This window comes from Bos indicus x Bos taurus, chromosome 5, assembly GCF_003369695.1.
Source record: "Bos indicus x Bos taurus breed Angus x Brahman F1 hybrid chromosome 5, Bos_hybrid_MaternalHap_v2.0, whole genome shotgun sequence".
Classification (NCBI taxonomy): Eukaryota; Metazoa; Chordata; class Mammalia; order Artiodactyla; family Bovidae; genus Bos; species Bos indicus x Bos taurus.
In genome coordinates this window covers 13,873,487-13,892,087 of record NC_040080.1, presented here as the reverse complement: position 1 = coordinate 13,892,087, position 18,601 = coordinate 13,873,487, and the positions used below count along the sequence as shown (strand labels likewise).

At 49.5% G+C, this 18,601-nt stretch overlaps 1 protein-coding gene across 4 annotated transcripts in view; it reads left to right on the top strand.

The window, feature by feature from the left end:
* CRACR2A (calcium release activated channel regulator 2A) overlaps positions 1-18,601 on the top strand; it is a 158,424-nt gene that overhangs the window by 23,764 nt on the left and 116,059 nt on the right. Inside the window, exon 1 of one of the 4 annotated variants that reach the window (XM_027541053.1) lies at positions 13,207-13,444. The exons of the other annotated variants lie outside the window; for them this stretch is intronic. The gene's annotated coding sequence lies outside the window, so the exon portion shown is untranslated. Of the gene's footprint in view, positions 1-13,206; positions 13,445-18,601 lie in introns of those variants that run through there. 4 annotated transcript variants of the gene reach the window in all.

The window sequence follows — 18,601 nt, the reverse complement described above, 5'->3', positions numbered from 1 at the left end:
GTTAGATTTATTCCTAGGTATTTTATTCTTGTTGACGTGACTATACACAGGGTTTTTTTCTTAATTTCTTTTTTGGAGAGTTTGTTATTATCATTTAGAAATTTCACACATTTCTGCATGTTAATTTTGTATGTTGCAACTTTAGTGAATTCACTGACTAGTTCTAATAGTTTTGGCGTTGTGTCTCGGGGATTTTCTATATACATATAGGATCCAGTCATCTGAGAACATCGCTATCATTAATTGGCTTCTTAAAAAGATTGCTTTGGTGTGAGTTCCAGCTTTGCCTGCTCAGCGGTTTATATTTCTGGGAAAATTTCAGGAAGTGTCTGTTTCGGTATCTGTCTCCCTGTAGAGGGCACTCTTCTCATCCCAACCCAGGTTTCAAGGTTTCCAAAAATGCCAAGGAGGAAGATGGCGCAGATATTGTCATGCATTCTTCATGAGAAGGTTCCCACACAAGGAGTCTGCCCTCCTTCCTTCCATCCTCCTTCCTTCCTTCATCTCGTTCAGCAGATAGTTTTGAGCACCTACTATGTGCCGGGCATTGAAAGTGTGAACGACATGATCCTTCAGTTACATCTAATAACCGAGACAAATGTGTACCCAGACAAGCAAAACACAATTTAAAAAAATGTTTATTTCCGGCTGGGACTTCACTGCTGCTTGCAAGCTTTCTCTAGTAGCAGTGAGTGGGGGCTCCTTTCTATGTAGTGTGTGAGCTTCTTACTGCGGTGGCTTCTCTCGTTGCGGAGCACGGACTCTCGAGAGCAGGCTCAGTAGTTGTGGCACGTGGGTTTAGTTGCCCTGTGACCGTGGGATCTTCCTGGACCAGGGATCGAACCCATGTCCTCTGCATTGCGAGGCGAATTCTTAACCACTGGACCACCAAGGAATCCCTCAAAACATGATCTTAAAGTGCTGTGACACAGGAGGAGAGGTCGAGGACCCTACCAGAGAAGGTGAAATCTAGGTTGTGAAGGGACTTGTGTAACATCTAAGGTGCTAGATTTTCTCAGGGTAAGGTGGGCAGGAGAGACTTAGCAGGGAGGTCTCAGGAACCCATCTGGGTTTGGAGAAGTCACCCTGGTCTCAATGTGAAGGATGGATTAGGACTGAGGAGATCAGAGCCCCCTTTGCTGGCTGTGGTCCCTCCTTCTCCTGACCTCAGATCCTGCAGGGTCACAAGTCTCCATCCTGGGCGTTCTCATACCTGCATTTATCTTCTCTTTCCTCCTATAGCTGCAACCCCTCCACTGCTGCCAGGTAACCTCATGTAGTCCCTGATTTTAATATGCTCTATTGAGCAATGACTCCCAGTTTCACATCTCCAGCCTGGATCTCTCTCCTGATCCACAGTATCTTGCATCTGAAAGCCTTCTTGGCCTCCCCTGGACTGTCTTAACCTGCTCTTCCCCCTTGTTTTTCCCAGCGTAGTAAATATCACCACCATCCACCAGTGAGTTACTTTTAAAATCTCTAGAACCAAGTGACTTTCCCAGATCCTTCATACACTTTGAGCCCAGGTAGTGAAAATGACCGAAGTAAAGGCATGGAGAGTTTTAAAGGTGGACAGGACTTCAGACATTGATCAGTCCAGCAGAGGAAAAAAATGTCCACGTTCAACAGAGCCTGCCAAGTGGCTGAAGCAGAAAAAGGACCCAGGGGATGTCTAGCTCATTAAATCCACTGAGCACCCCGGAATCTGATCTCAGCTTCTTCAGAATGCTGGTGGCCTGGGCCGTGCTGGCTGGTCCTTGTCTTTGTATTAACTGAGCTTAATTGTCCAGCCATCACAGTCGGCGGCCAGCCTCATCCTTATCCATTTGGGGCCGATCTAGCTGCTGCTGTGGGATTTACACAGCAGTGAGTACCTTTAGCAAGACATGGGTTTTGTGCTTGTAATGATTCTCTCAGCCTCCTCCCAGCCACCCTCACCATACCTGAGGCTCTAAAAGGGGGTCGTCTGATCTACATCTCCCATCCCTCCAACCCTCTTTCTGAAATAGGAACCCCAGCCCTCCCTCTTCCCTTTCTGCTCCCGTCACAGGACTTCTGGCCTCAGAAGGAATTTTGTATTCATGGCAGCGGCAGCCCAAGTTGTCCGGAGAAATGACCCCCAGAGGAGAGCCGGTAAAGACATCGCATATTTGTCAGCCTTCTAAACTCTTCTGACAGCTTCCCCGAGGCTGCCTGGTTACTCCACTTAAGAACTTTTGTCTGGAACAGTGGAATTAATAGCGTTCACACGGATCTTGAATCAGCACGGGCACACACACCATGTTGGCCTCCCGTTGTGCTAGCGGTGGGCGCCAGCCCACCTGGTACTTGAAACACGAGGGGCCACAGGTGTGGGAAGGCCGTCCTCGCTTTCAAAGCTGCGGGAGAGACGGACTTCTGAGTAAACCATGCCCAGGGCATCTCTCCGGCAGGCCAGTTCTTATCCCCAACATCCATACATGGCTCTGGCCACCCCAGGCCCCAGAAGACAAGAGTTCATCTCACATTCATGGCCTGCTAGGGCCCACTGAGCTTCAGTCTTAGGCTGGATGGGGATTAAGAGTTACCCAGGACAGCCATCCAATATTTTGTGACCATATGGGGATGCTCTCCAGGTTTGATTTTCAGTGTCTTTTGAGTCAGAGAAGGTTCACATTGCACGTCCGGAAGGGAATTAAAATCTTCCTTGGGAGTCAATGTCCCATGTGATTGAACTCCAACTTATATTTATAAATACATGTGGTGCTGCTGCCCGATACTTATTCTGTGTTTTAGCAAAACGATATGGTCCTTTGCTCACATACACCATTTCTGAAAGCCGCATCTTCCAGGCACGTATCTTTCCTTGTGGTCCGGCAGCTGTCACTCACAGTTACATCCATCCTTAAGGCCTGATTTCAGCCACGCTTTCTCCATAAAGGACTTTCCTGGCTCTTCCCCTCAAAGATTTCTCCTTTGTGCCTTGACGGCTGAGTTGGCATCACTGTGACCACGTTAGTGACTAGTTTAGATATTTGTAGGCACCTTGTTTGCCTCCTGCTGTGATCAGATTGTAAACTCTCCAAGGATGGGCCATTCTCTGCCACCTCCGTAGCCCCATCTCATATCTAAGAGAGCCTTTTGTGCAAGCTAGGAGCTCCATAAACATCTGTTGTGAAATGAATGTGAATCAAGAAATGAGCAGTTAAGGAATTTTGGAAAACTCAGCTGGTGATGGAGTCCAGAGTAAATGAGAAAGTCAAGAGCAGGAAATGTGCTGGTTTGATCTCTCTTTGGAAGAAGCCAGCTGCAGCCCCAATGAAATTCTCTCCTAAAAAAAAAAAAAGAAAGGAAAAACTAAAAGCAGCAAAGTTGGCAGAGGAAGTGATAACATCACCTTTCATTCCTTCACAGATGTGTCCCTCAACTAAAACGAGAAACATCAGATGACTACATCTCCTAGACCTCATCTTCCACCTAAGTCTACCAGAATGTGCACACACACACACACACACACACTCCTTCCTGGGGGACAAGCATCAAGTATGTTGTAAGTGCTTGTATTCTTAGTGGGGCAGAAAGTGTCACCAACTTATGCAAGTATAAACTATTAAGGTACATTTTAGTTCTTTTGTGTGTATAAAGACCAAGACTGTAGGTAAGTATTTATTTTTGTTAGATTTATAATAAATCCATGTGGACTGTCACTGGTAACAGAAGTGCCACCATACTGCGATGCTCGAAAGTACTGAGCAGGTGGCTGACACCTGGTACCCTGTCCCAGAGCTCATGACAGTGAAATCCAAGAGCCCACAGGGACACTGGGCCACAGGAAAGGCGTGACCTGACCCGGACCGGATATGGCCAGGCCTGCCTGCAGTCAGCCAGGGCGGTCCTGGGGAGGGAGGAGGAATTTATATCATTGCGGGATATTGTTGTCTGTCTCCTGTCATCTTCCAGAGGGCTTATCTCTCTTGCTGAATTGACCCCGAGCATCAGACTTTATGTTTACAGGTTTATTGATGTATAGTTTACATACCTTAAAATTCACTCCTTGAGAGTATATGGTTTAATTATTTTTAATCAATCTATAGAGTAGTACAACCATCACCGTGAGCCAGTCTGAGAACATGGCCATCAGCCTAAAAATTTCTATCAAGTTCATTTGCGGTCAACACCGACTCCCAGCCCTCAGTCCAGGTAGTCATGAATCTGCTTTCTGTCTGTCATCTGTCTTTTCTGGACATTTAATATATATGAATCATACAATATATATAGACTGTACAGCTGGCTTCTTGAAGCATGATTTGTTTAGGCCCATCCATGCTGTAATAAGCACTGGTATCTCATTCCTTTCTATGGCTGAATAGTATTCTACTTCGTGCATATTCCACATGGAGTTTATCCACTCAGCAGCTGGTAGATGTGTGAATTATTTCCAATTTGAAGTGATTATCAATGATGCTGCTGTGAACATTCACTTACAAGTCTTTGTGGGAACATGTCTTCCTTTCTCTTGGGTAGATTCCTTAGAGTAAATTTGCAGGGTTTGGGTAACTTTTTGTTTCACTTAAAGAAACAACCATTTTCCCCAAAGTAGATATACCATTTTAATTCCTGCCAGGAATTTTTTTAAAAAGTGGGTTGTCTTATTGAGTTGTAAAAGTTCTTTTTGTATTCTGGATACAAGTCCTTTATCAATTACATGTTTTGCAAATATTTTATCCCAGTCTACGACTGGATTTTTCCATTTATTAAGGTTATTTGTTGAAGCACAAAGGTTTTTTTTTTTTTAATTTTTTGTTCCAAACTTTAAACCTTTTATTTTGTGTTGGGGTATAGGCAATGAATAGCGTTGTGATAGTTTCAGTTCGGTTCAGTTCAGTTGCTCAGTCGTGTCCGACTCTTTGCGACCCCATGAATCGCAGCATGCCAGGCCTCCCTGTCCATCACCAACTCCTGGAGTTCACTCAGACTCACGTCCATCAAGTCAGTGACGCCATCCAGCCATCTCATCCTCTGTCGTCCCCTTCTCCTCCTGCCCCCAATCCCTCCCAGCATCAGAGTCTTTTCCAGTGAGTCAACTCTTCACATGAGGTGGCCAAAGTACTGGAGTTTCAGCTTCAGCATCATTCCTTCCAAAGAAATCCCAGGGCTGATCTCCTTCAGAATGGACTGGTTGGATCTCCTTGCAGTCCAAGGGACTCTCAAGAGTCTCCTCCAACAGTACAGTTCAAAAGCATCAATCTTCGGCGCTCAGCTTTCTTCACAGTCCAACTCTCACATCCATACATGACCACAGGAAAAGCCATAGCCTTGACTAGACAGACCTTTGTTGGCAAAGTAATGTCTCTGCTTTTGAATATGCTATCTAGGTTGGTCATAACTTTCCTTCCAAGGAGTAAGCGTCTTTTAATTTCATGGCTGCAGTCACCATCTGCAGTGATTTTGGAGCCCAAAAGGGACTCTGCTATACACATACAATGTATCTATTCTCCCTGAAACTCCCCTCCCATCCAGCTGCTACACAGTAGACTCTTGTTGGTTATTCGTTTTAAATATAGCAGTGTGTACATGACCTTCCCACTTTATCCATTTTTTAATGACTCTTGTTTTGGAGCCATAAAGATTTTCACAAGATTTTTCTCCTGTGTTTTCTTCTACAAGTTTTATAGTTTTAGCTCTTTTGCTTAGCACTATGACTCATTTTGAGTTAATTTTTATGCATGATTGAGAAAAGGATCTAGGTTGTATATATCCCTTATCCCAGCTCCTGTTGCTGCAAAGATGACAATATCTCCATTGAATTGTCTTGTTACTTTAGTTGACAGTCAATGGATCATAAATGTAAAGTTTTATTTCCAGACTTTTAATTCTGTTCCAGTAATCCATACACCTGTCTTAATGCCAATATCACATTGCCTGATCACTGAAGCTTCCTAATATATTTTGTAATCATAGTGGAAATCCTCCAATATTCTTTCTTCTTTTACACAATTTTCTTGGCTACTCTAGATCTTTGTGTTTTTCCATATGCAATTTTAGGATCAACTTGTCATTTCAACCAAAAAATCAAGTGAGAGAGAAATGACATCTTAACCACATTGTCTTCCAATCCGTGACTATTTCATCTTCATGTATTAAGATCTTACCTTAGATTTAATTAGCTCTTTTTCTAGAAGTTTCCTAAGGTGGAAACTTAGGTTATTGATTTTAGCTCTTTCTTCGTTTCTGATATATGCATTTAATCCTATAGTTTCCGTCTAAGCTCTTCTTTCACTGTTTGACAAATTTTGATAAGGTGTATTTCCTTTTCATTTAGTTTGAAACATCTTACAATTTCTGTAGCTCCTGCTATATGAGCTCCTCCTTGTGTTTTTCTGCTCTTTTGGTTGAAACCTCCTGTTAGGATCCTGTTATGTGGATGCGGTGGTAAAGTGCTGGGGAGGGGAAGCATCCTATATAATCTTAGGATAAAAGTCTCAACCTTTTCTTGCACCTTAGTCTCTGGGCTGTGCCCTTCAGAACTTCATCTTTTCCACCCTTTATTTATTTTTTAAATGAAATATAACTTGATTTACAAGGTTGTGTTAGTTTCAGGTGTACAGCAAACTGATTCAGTTATAATGTTTATATTGTAGCTGAAATGCCGTGAGCCAATAAGACCTCCACTCTCGGCTGAAAAATCTGAGACTGAGCTGGGCAGTGCATTCAAATGTACAGGTTTTTCCCCCCGAAGCCTGCTGGGGCTTCTGTTTCCCATCAGGCCCTTGCATCTCCACTGTGCATGTGGGCAGGTCCATTGACCAGGGCTGTGTGGGCCGCGTGGGCTGCTGCTGTCTGTGTGGTGCTTGCGGCCTCGGTCAACCCACGACATGTGGAGGGTTATCCATCTCCCTGGGGCTGGTTCACCTCCCTTAATTTCCCGTTAAATCTCCAGGTCATCACCGGTCCGTTGCTCCCCAATTTCAAGCTCTCAGAGCTGCCAGCCCTCCCTGTCCACTTGTTTATGAGATCGCCATTTAAACTGACACCTCTCCAAATAGAGACCACTCTGGCTGTGACAAAACGCCGCTCGGTTTTCCCAACCTGCCCTGGTGGAGTCATCAAACAACAGAACTGCGGGGGATGGGAACAGCTCCAGGCAAGAACACGAATTCAGTCGTTTTCACGAACAAACGTGTCTCAGTTTGTGTGTTTACAACCAATTTCCAGAGGGCTGAAATGGTTGTTTCTGACAGTTCTGACCAAGCTTTATAGCTGCTTTTTGGAGAAAGCGTTTATCAAACTCTTCCTGTTCTCATGCTGAAAGTTCCCCCCTGGGTGGGAGGTTTTTACTGTGTGTTTTCCAAGACTGGTGATGTGATGTATGGGGAGGTTGGAGCTCTGGGCTGAAAGATTTCCAATCTGGACCCTGCCACTGGCCAGTCCTTGCCCTCTGCCCTGTTTCTTTAGCAGACAAGCAATGGGAGTGGACAGGGTGATGCCATTTTGAAAATGTTAAGTTTCTAATAGAATTCAGTTCATAAATATACACAGTGGACCTCAGAAGATTAATTGATTTCACCCTTCCCCTGATCTTGATGACATTTTTATGTCAAATTTTCTCTCCAAGGAAGGTTATGTATGTGTATATTTTCTTCTATGGAGTAGCAAGTTTCTTTGACTCTGGTAGAAAAAGAAGGTCGTTGATTGCTTTTTCTTCCTTCTGTCCCCTCCCCTTCCCTCCTCTTTTCTTTCTGCCTCCGTCTCCACCCCAACCCTGCCTTTCTTCCTTTGTCTCCCTCTCTCTCTCTCTCTCTTTCTCTCTCTCGTATGTTCTGCCATTCTACCACTGTGAGCCCTGACTTAGTCCCAGGCTGTGGACTAGGTGCTATCTATGTGAATTATCGCGTTTACCCCCCACCTAAGGCAACTTCATCGGGTCAGTCCTTCTTTAAGGACATTTGACAGATGAGGAAATGAGATCAGAGAGACTTCCCAGCTTGCTCACAGTGAGAGTTAGTTCTTTCTGCCTCTCTATCCCCTTCCCCTCCCTGGCACTGACTCCGCAAATTACTGGCTCTAAGGCAGCGGGGTGATCAAGTCTCTGAGAGATGTGGTTGGGAGTCCAGGCGGGGCAAGGATGCTCCTCCCAATTCTGAGATGAGGGCAAGGCCGTCCTTTGAGGGCTGGATCTGGCCCTGGACTTTGGTTGGAGACAGTAGGGAGGGCCCTTTGAGCGGGAAAGCAAAGTTAGCACAACATTGTGGCTGGAGTCCCAACAAGGCGCTCTCAACGGCCTGCTGTGGGTGAGCTGCAGGAAGCAGACTCTCAGGTGCCAAGGGCTTTGAAGGCCAGGCTAAAGGTTTCCCCCATGGCTCAGTGGTAAAGAATCTGCCTGCCAAGGCAGGAGACACAGGAGATGTGGGTTTGATCCCTGGGTTGGGAAGATCCCCTGGAGGAGGAAATGGCAACCCACTCCAGTATTCGTGCCTGAAAAATCCCATGGACAGAGGAGCTGGGCTGGCTATAGTCCAAAGGGTCGAAAAGAATTAGACACGACTGAGCACACGCACTAAAGGTTTTGGATTTTATTCTGAAAACACAGAAGGGGTGTCCATGGAAGGTGTGTGAGTGTGTGTGTGTGTGTGTGTGTGTGCGTGGAGAAGGGGCAGTCTAGACTGTGCTTTGCCTTAGTCATCATCTGGCCATCCTTTGCAGGGAGTATTGGGTGCAGGAGAAAATAAAAGTATAAAGTCAAGGGTGTCGCCCAGAAAGAGGTGAGAAAACCTGAGCTCAGGGCATAAACCGGGAAAAGAGACTGTGGGGAGGCCAGAGTCACTACTGAGGAGGTCCACAGAACTTAGGAGGACTTGCAACCTCTTGACTCAGTAGCAAAATCCCACGACAGTTCTGATCTTTAGTCACTGTCGAGTGAGCTGTTTTACAGCCTCTGTGTTGTTTTTCTTAAAACAGTGTTAGGCGGTTGTCTCTTATTTTCTCTTTTCTAATGGGTCAAGAGATGACTATCGCTTTAAAAAAGAGGTCATTCAGCTTTTATCCTCTCAAATTCCAAATTGTCAGCTGGTATCATTTTTGATGTCTAAAATCTATTCTTGGTTGAGAACACCAGCTTAGAAAAATCAAGCTTCTTTTCCCGCACCCAAACAAAACATCTTCCCAAAATGATGATGCTGCTGACAAACTTTGGATGGTGGAAGACAGAAATAATTTGGAGCCGTCTCGTAACCTCACTGGCAACAGATTTGCTTCGTACTCATTATGCTTAGAATCTGATTGATGCCACAAAACTCTAGGTTGGAAAGCCTTCTATGGAGTAGAGTTTCTTATTTCCTTATTTATTACATCAACAGCCAGGTCACTGGGGTTGGGTTTACTCTTGCCTGGAAAATCCCATGGATGGAGGAGCCTGGTGGGCTGCAGTCCATGGGGTCACTGGAGTCGGACACGACTGAGCGACTTCACTTTCACTTTTCACTTTCATGCATTGGAGAAGGAAATGGCAACCCACTCCAGTGTTCTTGCCTGGAGAATCCCAGGGACAGGGGAACCTGGTGGGCTGCCATCTATGGGGTCGCACAGAGTTGGACACGACTGAAGCGACTTAGCAGCAGCATGTGCACCCAATAAGGTGAAATTAGGGGCCAAAAGGTCTGAACTTTCTTTTCTCAAACATTCTATAAGGAAAAAAATAGTAGATATAAAACATGAATTTCATCACGCCCAAAGGAGCTCATTCTGTCTGTATTTTCCTGTATTTGGGGAGCCATATATTACTCATTATAGAGTCTTAAATTTTTTTTTAGCAGAAATAATGATACAGCTTCTACCATCCTTTAGGGAGCGGCCTTGATCATATGGTGCATTTTCCTTCGCTGCTCTCTAAACTTGGGATTCAGAAATTCCTGATAGAAGACAGTAGTATGTCAGACAAGGTGGTACCAGGCACTCTGTCTCTCACAGGCCACTTAAAAAAATTTTTTTTTAATTTATTTTCAATTGGAGGCGAATTGCTTTACCATATTGTGTTGGCTCCTGCCATACAGCAACATGAATCAGCCATAGGTATATATGTATGTCCCTTCCCTCTGGAACCTCCCTCCCACCCCCCACCCCATGCCACCCGCTCTGGGTTGTCACAGAGCACTATGTTGAGCTCCCTGCATCACACTGCAAATTCCCACTGGCTCTCTGTTTTACATACGGTAGTGTGTATGCTTCCGTGCTGCTCTCTCAGTGTGTCCCACTCTCCCCTCCCCCGACAAGACTGTTCTCTATGCCTGCTGCCCTGCGAATATGTCCGTCAGTACCATCTTTCTGGATTCCATTTATCCGTGTTAATAGACTATATCTAAGTTGCGGTTCATGTACACAATGGAGAGACAGCATTTATTCATCCATTTGGCTATACCTGGTCTAGGTTTAGGCATGCAGGCTCTTCAGTGAACCATGTGGGCTCTCTAGTTGCAGTATGCGGGATCTAGTAATACTTCCCTGACCAGGGATCGAACCCAGGCCCCCTGCCTTGAGAGTGTAGTGTCTCAGCCATTGGGCCACCAGGGAAATCCCTCAGAGGCTACTTTCAAGACTTGGGGACCGGACACAGTCCTGCAGAGGAGCCCAGGAGGAATCCGTCCCCATGTCTTTGGTCAAGTCATCCTGGACCATAGTTACATCATCTACGATCATGGGGTTGGTACTGCTTTTAGTTCTCTTCCAGTTCTTTAACCATGACACCGTCTGAGTGATGAAGTCCATTCTTGCTGCTGGAGAGAGTAAAAAGTCATGGCTCACAAGGAAGTGAAATCTTACTTGTCCTGCTCTAAAGGACTCTAGGTTTGTAAGTTCTCTAGAGGAAGCATGTGGATTTCAGAGGCATCCCCAAGGAGGCTTTATTTCCCTCCCTTCTTTTCTTTTTCAAGCCCAGAAGTGAGCCTGCAACCTGAATTGGGCCCTGCGATCTTAGAGAAAATGTCTCTTTTCCCCCCAAGTCCAGCTGATCCAGGAGGAGAAAGATGGACAGTGTGGAAACCCAGGGCCACCGCTTCTGGAGTCTGCTTTGTGGGCAGCGTGCCCAGCGCTCTCAAGCTCTGACCCTCTTGTTTGGTTTCACCTTTGCTGGCGAGGCTCTGGGAGGCAGGACAGATGATAGCCTTCTGTGGAGCCCGAGAGTCAATATTGAAAGGTCTGTTTATTTTGTTGGCCTCCACCTGTTGGAAACTCTGTAATCATAGCCGCTCATAATAAGGAAGAAAGGCCAGCAGGAAATTCCTGTACTGGAACAGGGAATGTCTCCACACTGTTCCCCTGGGTGCCACGCCCGAGGAGCTGGCCTCTCATTACAGTTGAGAGCAGCTCATGGGCAAGAGAACACAGAGATGCCAGGAGAAGGCTGTGAGGATTAGAGGGGGCTGCTCAGGAAGAGGGGAATACCCCTCCCTGGAAATGTGCCCTGCAAGCCCACTGACTGCTCTCCCCATCCACAGTACTCGGGCCTAAGTGCCCCTACCCCAGCAGGGTCTCCCCACCTCTCCAGGCTTTCCTGCATCACCAAGAAAGCAGGGCTGGTGTCCCAGGAGCCCTGCCCACCTTCCTCCCACACCTTGCTCCCTCTGATGCCCCCGATCTCTCTGGCCTCAGTTTTCTCTTCTGTAAGATGGGGATGGGTAGATTTCACATCATGTGATCTGCAAGAGCCCTTCCAATCCTCAGATGCTGATGATAAGGGGCTGGGAGGAGGGCAGGCCACCCGTGCAGCTGGCTCTGCTCTCTGAACCACCAGCCCTCAATCTGTGCGCTGGAGTGGCACCGAGACTCAGAGATGGACACAACCGTCTTTGACCTTGGGGCTGATGCAAGCAGGCATGCCACGTAATAGGGATGCAGAAGCCCAGTGACGGGGTGGGGGCATCAGAAGGAGGGCGAGGGAGGCCTGACCGCCCTCTGAACCTCTGGTGGCCAGGGCTTTGGGGCAACCCTGCTGCTTGGGTGTGAGGTGGGGTGGGGGAGGCCATGAGTCAGTGGTACCCAGGTTTCATGGAGAAGCAATACATGCGTGGGTGTTCAGTTGCTCAGTCGTGTCCAACTCTTTGTGACCCTGTGGACCGTAGCCCGCCAGGCTCCTCTGTCTGTGAGATTTCCCAGGCAAAACTAGGTTGCTATTTTCTCCTCCGGGGGATCTTCCTGACCCAGGGATCGAACTCCCGTCTCCTGCATTGGCAGGTGGGTTCTTTACCAATGAGCCACCTGCGAAGCCCTAAAGCAAGTACAGCACATAGCAATTTATGACAGCATCTCAGTAAGTGTTTACTTCTGTCCCTCCTGGAACAGGGCTGAGTGTGGAGGGGAGGAGAGCAGAAATGGGGGGAGATAGAGGATGCTAATTCACAAACCAGCAAGGGAACCAGGAAGGGGTTCACCAGGAAGGGGCTGGGAGTTCTGCTGGGGCCAGTGTCTGGGCACGGATTCCCTGGGAAGGGAGCATTTCGGTGGGGCCAGGATGGCTGAGTAGGATGTTGCAAGCAGAGAGGGATGGGAACGTGGACTCCAAGCAAAGCAAAAGTGTCAGCAGCTGGCAGGTGGCAGCAGCCAGTGTGCAGAGCGGGGCTGCGTGTGGGTGTTTTTGGAGAGGCTGTGAGGCTGGAAAGTTAGCTCGTGTGCACGGACGGTCTCGTGTACAGGGTCAGGGTCATCCTTCAACCCCACTGCCTCGGGAGGCCTTTGAAGCTTTATTAATATTTAATGCTTTATTAATTGGATGCTTTCTATTACACAAGCACTCATGCCCACAGTAGAGTATACAGAAGAGGTAGAGAAGTATTACTATAAAGGACAAAGCCCCCAGAGATACCAGCTGGGGGTGGGCCTGGATGGTGCAGGTTTTCAGGGAGACATGCAGGAGATGCAGGTTTGATCCCTGGGTGGGGAAGATCCCGTGGGGGACGCCATGGCAACCCACTCCAATATTCTTGCCTGAAGAGTTCTATGGACAGAGGAGCCTGGCGGGCTGTCCATGGGGTCTCAAAAGAGTGGGACATGACTGAGCACACACACACACACACACACCCTAGTCTGCATCTTCTTCCAGTCTGAGGGCAAGGCCCAGGACGGATGTACACCTCTACAGAAAGTCCTGGAAACATCCTGGAATGGGACAGCAGGCCTCCAGGACTCCGGAACAGAGGGGCCCAGGAAGCCCAACCAGTCAGGCAGGCCACTTCAGCCCCGCCCTCACCACCCAGGCTCCCCCTCAGGGCAGTCAGAGGTTGCTGCCAGCCGGCCCCACACGCGCAGGCAGATCCTGGAGGGCTCCTAGAGGGCAGTGGCTCCTGGCACCACTCCCACCTCTGCCGCTGGGGGACAGTCCAGCTGCTGGGGCCAGGGGGGTCAGGCAGAGCCTGAAAGCTGTGGGCCTGCGGTGGTGTCGCTTGGGGACTGAGAAGGAGGTAGCTGCAGGTGCAAGGTAGGTCTGGAGCGGGGAGGGAGGGGGCAGAGAGGGGGGAAGGGAGGGAGAGGAGGGCAAGGGGAGGGGAGAGGGAGGTGTGGAGCAGGTGGGTGCTCCAGGCCCCTCTGCCTGGCCGTCTGCTGGGTGGTGGTGCTTCCTGCTGGGTGCCCTGCCGAGGGGGGCAGGGAATGTGTGCAGCACATGGAGTTCCGAGGGAGGCATGTGCCCAGGAAGCAGCTGGGCTCCCCAGCCCCGTCCCCAGGCCTGATCCTGGCCCCTCTGATACTCTGAACCCCGTGGGGACTGGAGGAGGGCCAGAAGCCCCGGGGCTGAGATCAGAAGGGAACTCAAGGGCCCTGTCGTCATACCCAGCCTCTTCGTTTCAAGGATGAGGAGACCGAGGTTCAGAGCCGTGAGCTGCCTAGTCCAGGACGGCAGGTCTAGAAGCCCTAAGTCCTCTCCTGGGGCTCAGGGCTGCCGGGAGCCCATGCCGTGGGGCCAGGATGCAGCAGGCTATTGTTCTGAGTAGAAGCAAAGCCCTGGGAGGGACGGAGTCAGAAAGACAAAGAGACAGAAGAGAACCTCTCAGAGCAGAGGACGGTCAGGAAATGGGGCGTCACTTCCTCCCTGGCCGTGCTTGAGCTGTGGTCTGGCTGCGTGACTCAGCCAGACTTGGCTGCCTCTGGCCTGGGTGTGTGTGCCTGTGTGTGTGCACATGTATGTGTCTGTGTGGGCATGTGTATGCCATGCGTATACATAGGTACATGTGTGTGTGTGCATATATACACTCCATGCTACATGTTTGCTAAGTCGCTTCAGTCGTGTCAGACTCTTTGCGACCCCATGGACTGTAGCCCACCAGGCTCCTCTGTCCATGGGGTTCTTCAGGCAAGAATACTGGAGTGGGTTGCCGTGCCCTCCTCCAGGGGATCTTCCCCACCCAGGGGTCGAACCAGTGTCTTTGTCTCCTGCATTGGCAGGTGGGTTTTTTCCCACTAATTCCACCTGGGAAGCCCACTCCAGCAGGTGCAAAAACCCTCTGGCTTAGGTGTGTGTGGATGTGTGTGGACGTGTGTGGACGTGTGTGTGTGCATACATACACTCCAGCAGGTGGGAAAGCCCTCTGTTCCATACGTCTGTCCCTGGTCAACACAGTGACCTTGTTGAGAGCCAATCCTGGAAGAACCCTGGATGAATTAGTGGCTCCAGAGGGCAGGAAGGGCCTAGGGGTGGGAGTCCCCGGGGAGATCAGAGCTCAGGAGAAGAGCCTAACTCATGAGGTAGTGAGTTCCCTGTCTCTGGAAGAAACCAGCAGGTATCCACGAATCTTTTCATCAAGGTGTGGGCTGAGGGACATAAAACTGGGGCAGTGTATTCTGTACAGAACTGAAATTTTAGTTGGAGGGTCCAGGGTTTGTGCCCCGCTCTGGGTGGCATTAGCATGCAGGGTCAGGTGGTGTCTGCCCATCAGAGCTGCTCTGCCCATAGGTTTGAGGGATAAAGGAGGACTCTGTCTGCCTTCTGATGTCCCCTTGCTGCTTGGTACTGACTGGAAAGGGTGATGAATGCCCAAGTCTTGGGAAGTTGGCAGGAGGGGTCACCTCTGTAAGGAGTGGATTGGGTGGCCCCCTGGAGGTGGCACTTCACTGCGCCTTGAGGAGGAAGCTGGGTCAGTGCATTTGAGGGGAGGGACATCACGGTAGAGTTAGGGAGAGGGATGTGTCTGGGGACCACCGGGGAAAGCACAGTGGGCGATGTGGTCAGGAGTGGACCCACCAACAGCTTCAGCAGACGTGATGTTTTAGGCCTTGTCTCCCTTCCCTGCTGTTCTCAAAGCCGGATTTATTTATTTATTTTTTGGGGGGATTTGCTAGACGGTGCTTAGGTTTATTTATTTATTTTATTGGAGTATCATTGCTTTGGGAGCTTCCCAGGTGGCTCAAGTGGCAAAGAATCCACCTGCCAATGCAGGAGATGCGGGTTCAACGCCTGGGTCGGGAAGATCCCCTGGAGAAGGAAATGGCAACCCACTCCAGTATTCTTGTCTGGCCCGTGGACAGCCCTGACGGTCTACAGTCCATGAGGTTGCAATGAGTTGGACACAGCTTAGCGATATAATTGCTTTACAATATCATGTTACTTTCTGCTGTACAGTGAAGTGAACCAGCTTATTTATGTAAACGTTTGGTTTAATGATCTTTGACACATGTACACACTCATAATTGCCAGCACAATCAAAACACAGAACATTAAAAACCCTTGAAGTATAGTTGATTTAAAGTATTAGTTTCAAGTGTCCACTAAGTGATTCAAATTTTTATGGAGTATACTCCACGTAAAGTTATTGGAAGATATTGGCTATATTCCCTGTGCTGTGCAATATATCCTTGTAGCATATTTATTTTACACCTCGTAGTTTGCCCTCTGAGTCCCCTGCCCCTATCTTGCCCCTCCCCTTCAAAGGTTGACTTCGCGTGATTTCACCTGTGATTGCGTCGCGTGATGGGGTGGGAGACCTGTAGGTTCTGTCCTCAGGGGCCTCTGCACCTGCTTCAGGCTGATCTCCCTTCTGCCTCTTTCTTGGATTGTAACTGCTTTGTCCGTTCAGACAAGGTCATCGGACTGGATGCACTGGGTCAGACGCAGGAAGACCCTCTTGTAGGCCAGTGTCGGGGGTAGGTTCCAAAACCTACTCTGTCTGGGGGCACAGAATGACCTTCAGGGGTTTCTCTCAGCTTGAGGGATATGTTTTTCCTTTTGTGACACTTTCTTCAGGAGAAGTTGCCTTCCCTTCGACGGTTTGTTTTGGCTCCCAGCCCTGGTTTCTCAGAAATGCCAGCGGTTCTTTCTCCCCCGCCCGTTTGTTGACACATCCTGGTTGGGCTGGCAAGGCCGATGCGGGGGTGTGGCAGTCACGGGGTGGTGAGGGTTCTGGAGTCAGACCCTCCAGCATGGAGGCTGCAGGGAGGCAGGAGCAGATGGGTGTCCCACGGGGCTCAGATTCCAAGGGCCTCTGAACCCACGGAGCCTGTGCTGAAGGCCCCTTGTTCGCATTATAGAGCAGCCTTGTGGCTGGTTGGCGTTGCCCGATTGTCTGTTCCCGGGGCCCCTGGGTATGGGCAGCTCCGTGTCCTGCTGGGCCAAGGGGACAGGTAAGGTGGGCGAGACTTAGTGAACACACTGTGGGTGTGCTGAGCCCCACCGGACCCAGGGTCCAGCGCAGTGGACACCCGCCTTCTAGATCCAGGTTCCAGTGTGGTGGACACCACCTTCTGGACCTGCACGTGTATCTTTGGCCAGACAGCCTCCTAAACTCCCTTTCCAACTCACAGCAGCGCCAGTGGAGGTTGGGGGCTGGCTCCAATGGCTCAATTACCAGTGCAGACAGGAGGAAAATCTCCTATTACCTGGGCAATTGGCTGGTTTCCTCTTTGTTTACTTAAGAGGCTATTCTGTGTTGAGCTCCGGGATCTGATGGATGGATGGAGCTTTGCCACATGGAAGCTGCAGAAACATACACCCTTGCCTGCTGGCTTGGAAGGTTGCATGGGTGCTGAGGGAAGGGTGGGGAGGTAGACCAGCTTCCTGCAGCCCCACCCTGATCCAATGCAGAATGTCAGGAACCCCTTCCCACTGCACCTTGAGGCTGGATGCACAGAAATGCATCAGTCTCGGCTCCACATTTGGTCCTGTCCCTGGTGGCTCAGACGGTAGTGTCTCCCTGCAATACAGGAGACCCAGGTTTGATCCCTGGGTTGGGAAGATCCCCTGGAGAAGGAAATGGCAACCCACTCCAGTATTCTTGCCTAGGAAATCCCATGGATAGAGGAGCCTGGCAGGCATGGGGTTGCAAAGAGTCGGAGACAACTGAGCAACTAACACACACATTACAGATGTGTGTGTTACAGATGAGAAACTCAAGGCTCCAAGAGCTGGAGTAACTTGCCTGAGATCACACAGCTCCTAAAAAGCTGAGCTGGGGTTTGAACCCAGTCAGGCTGGCCCCGGGGCCACTGGCTCAACCCCGCCCTGCCCCTAGAGATGCTGAGTGCCAAAAACAGTTCTGACTGTAACCCGTCATGTGTCCTGGGAATTCAGCCTCTAAGCTTGAGCTCCTTCCCTCTTCAGTGAGATAGGAATGATGGCCAGCTCGTCCATCCCGGGTGAGTTCAGGGTGTGAAAGGCTCTATGGCCATGGCTCACGTCCCCTGCTGGTCATGGTGGCTTTGCCCACTGAGTGTGTTCTTGAGTCCTGCTGTCTAGAGGGTCCCTGCCAGGGTGCCAGTGTTGGGCCGAAATTCCTCAAAGGGAAGGGATAGAACCGCTCACTTAATTGACATCTATACTTATTGAGCCCTGGCTGTGCCAACTCATGCGAAGAGTTGACTCATTGGAAAAGACTGATGCTGGGAGGGACTGGGGGCAAGAGGAGAAGGGGACGACAGAGGATGAGATGGCTGGATGGCATCACTGACTCGATGGACGTGAGTCTGGGTGAACTCCGGGAGTTGGTGATGGACAGGGAGGCCTGGCGTGCTGCGATTCATGGGGTCGCAAAGAGTCGGATACAACTGAGCGACTGATCTGATCTGATCTGTGCCAGCTAAGGGTCCCCATGCATGCATGCTAAGTCGCTTCAATTATGTCCAACTCTTTGCAACCCTGTGGACCATAGAACTCCAGGTTCCTGTGTCCAAGAGATTCTCCAGGCAGGACCACTGGAGTGGGTTACATGCCCTCCTCCAGGGGATCTTCCCAATCCAGGGATTGAACCCTCAAACCTTATGTCTCCTGCATTGGCAGATGGGTTCTTTACTGCTAGTGTGACTTGGAAGCCCAAAGGTCCCCAGGGATCTGGTTTAAGAAGAGAGACCACAGCCAGCCAGCATCCCGGTCCCTGGGAATGATGATCTTCAGTGATGAGCAATGCTATGAGCACCTGCAGGGGAGCAGAGGAAGTGGGATGGAATTGAGCCTGGAGGAGGGCTAGACTTGGGCAGAGAGGACAGTGGGCAGTGTAGAAGGGGAGGGGATCTGTGATCGGACCGAGCATAGTGGACAGAGGCATGCTGCTGGGTGGGATCCCTTAGGGTGAGGTCTGCTTCACCAACTCACCCTGTCCATTTTCCAGCGGAGCTTTCTACTGAGGAGCTGCCCCTGGGGCTGCTATTGACT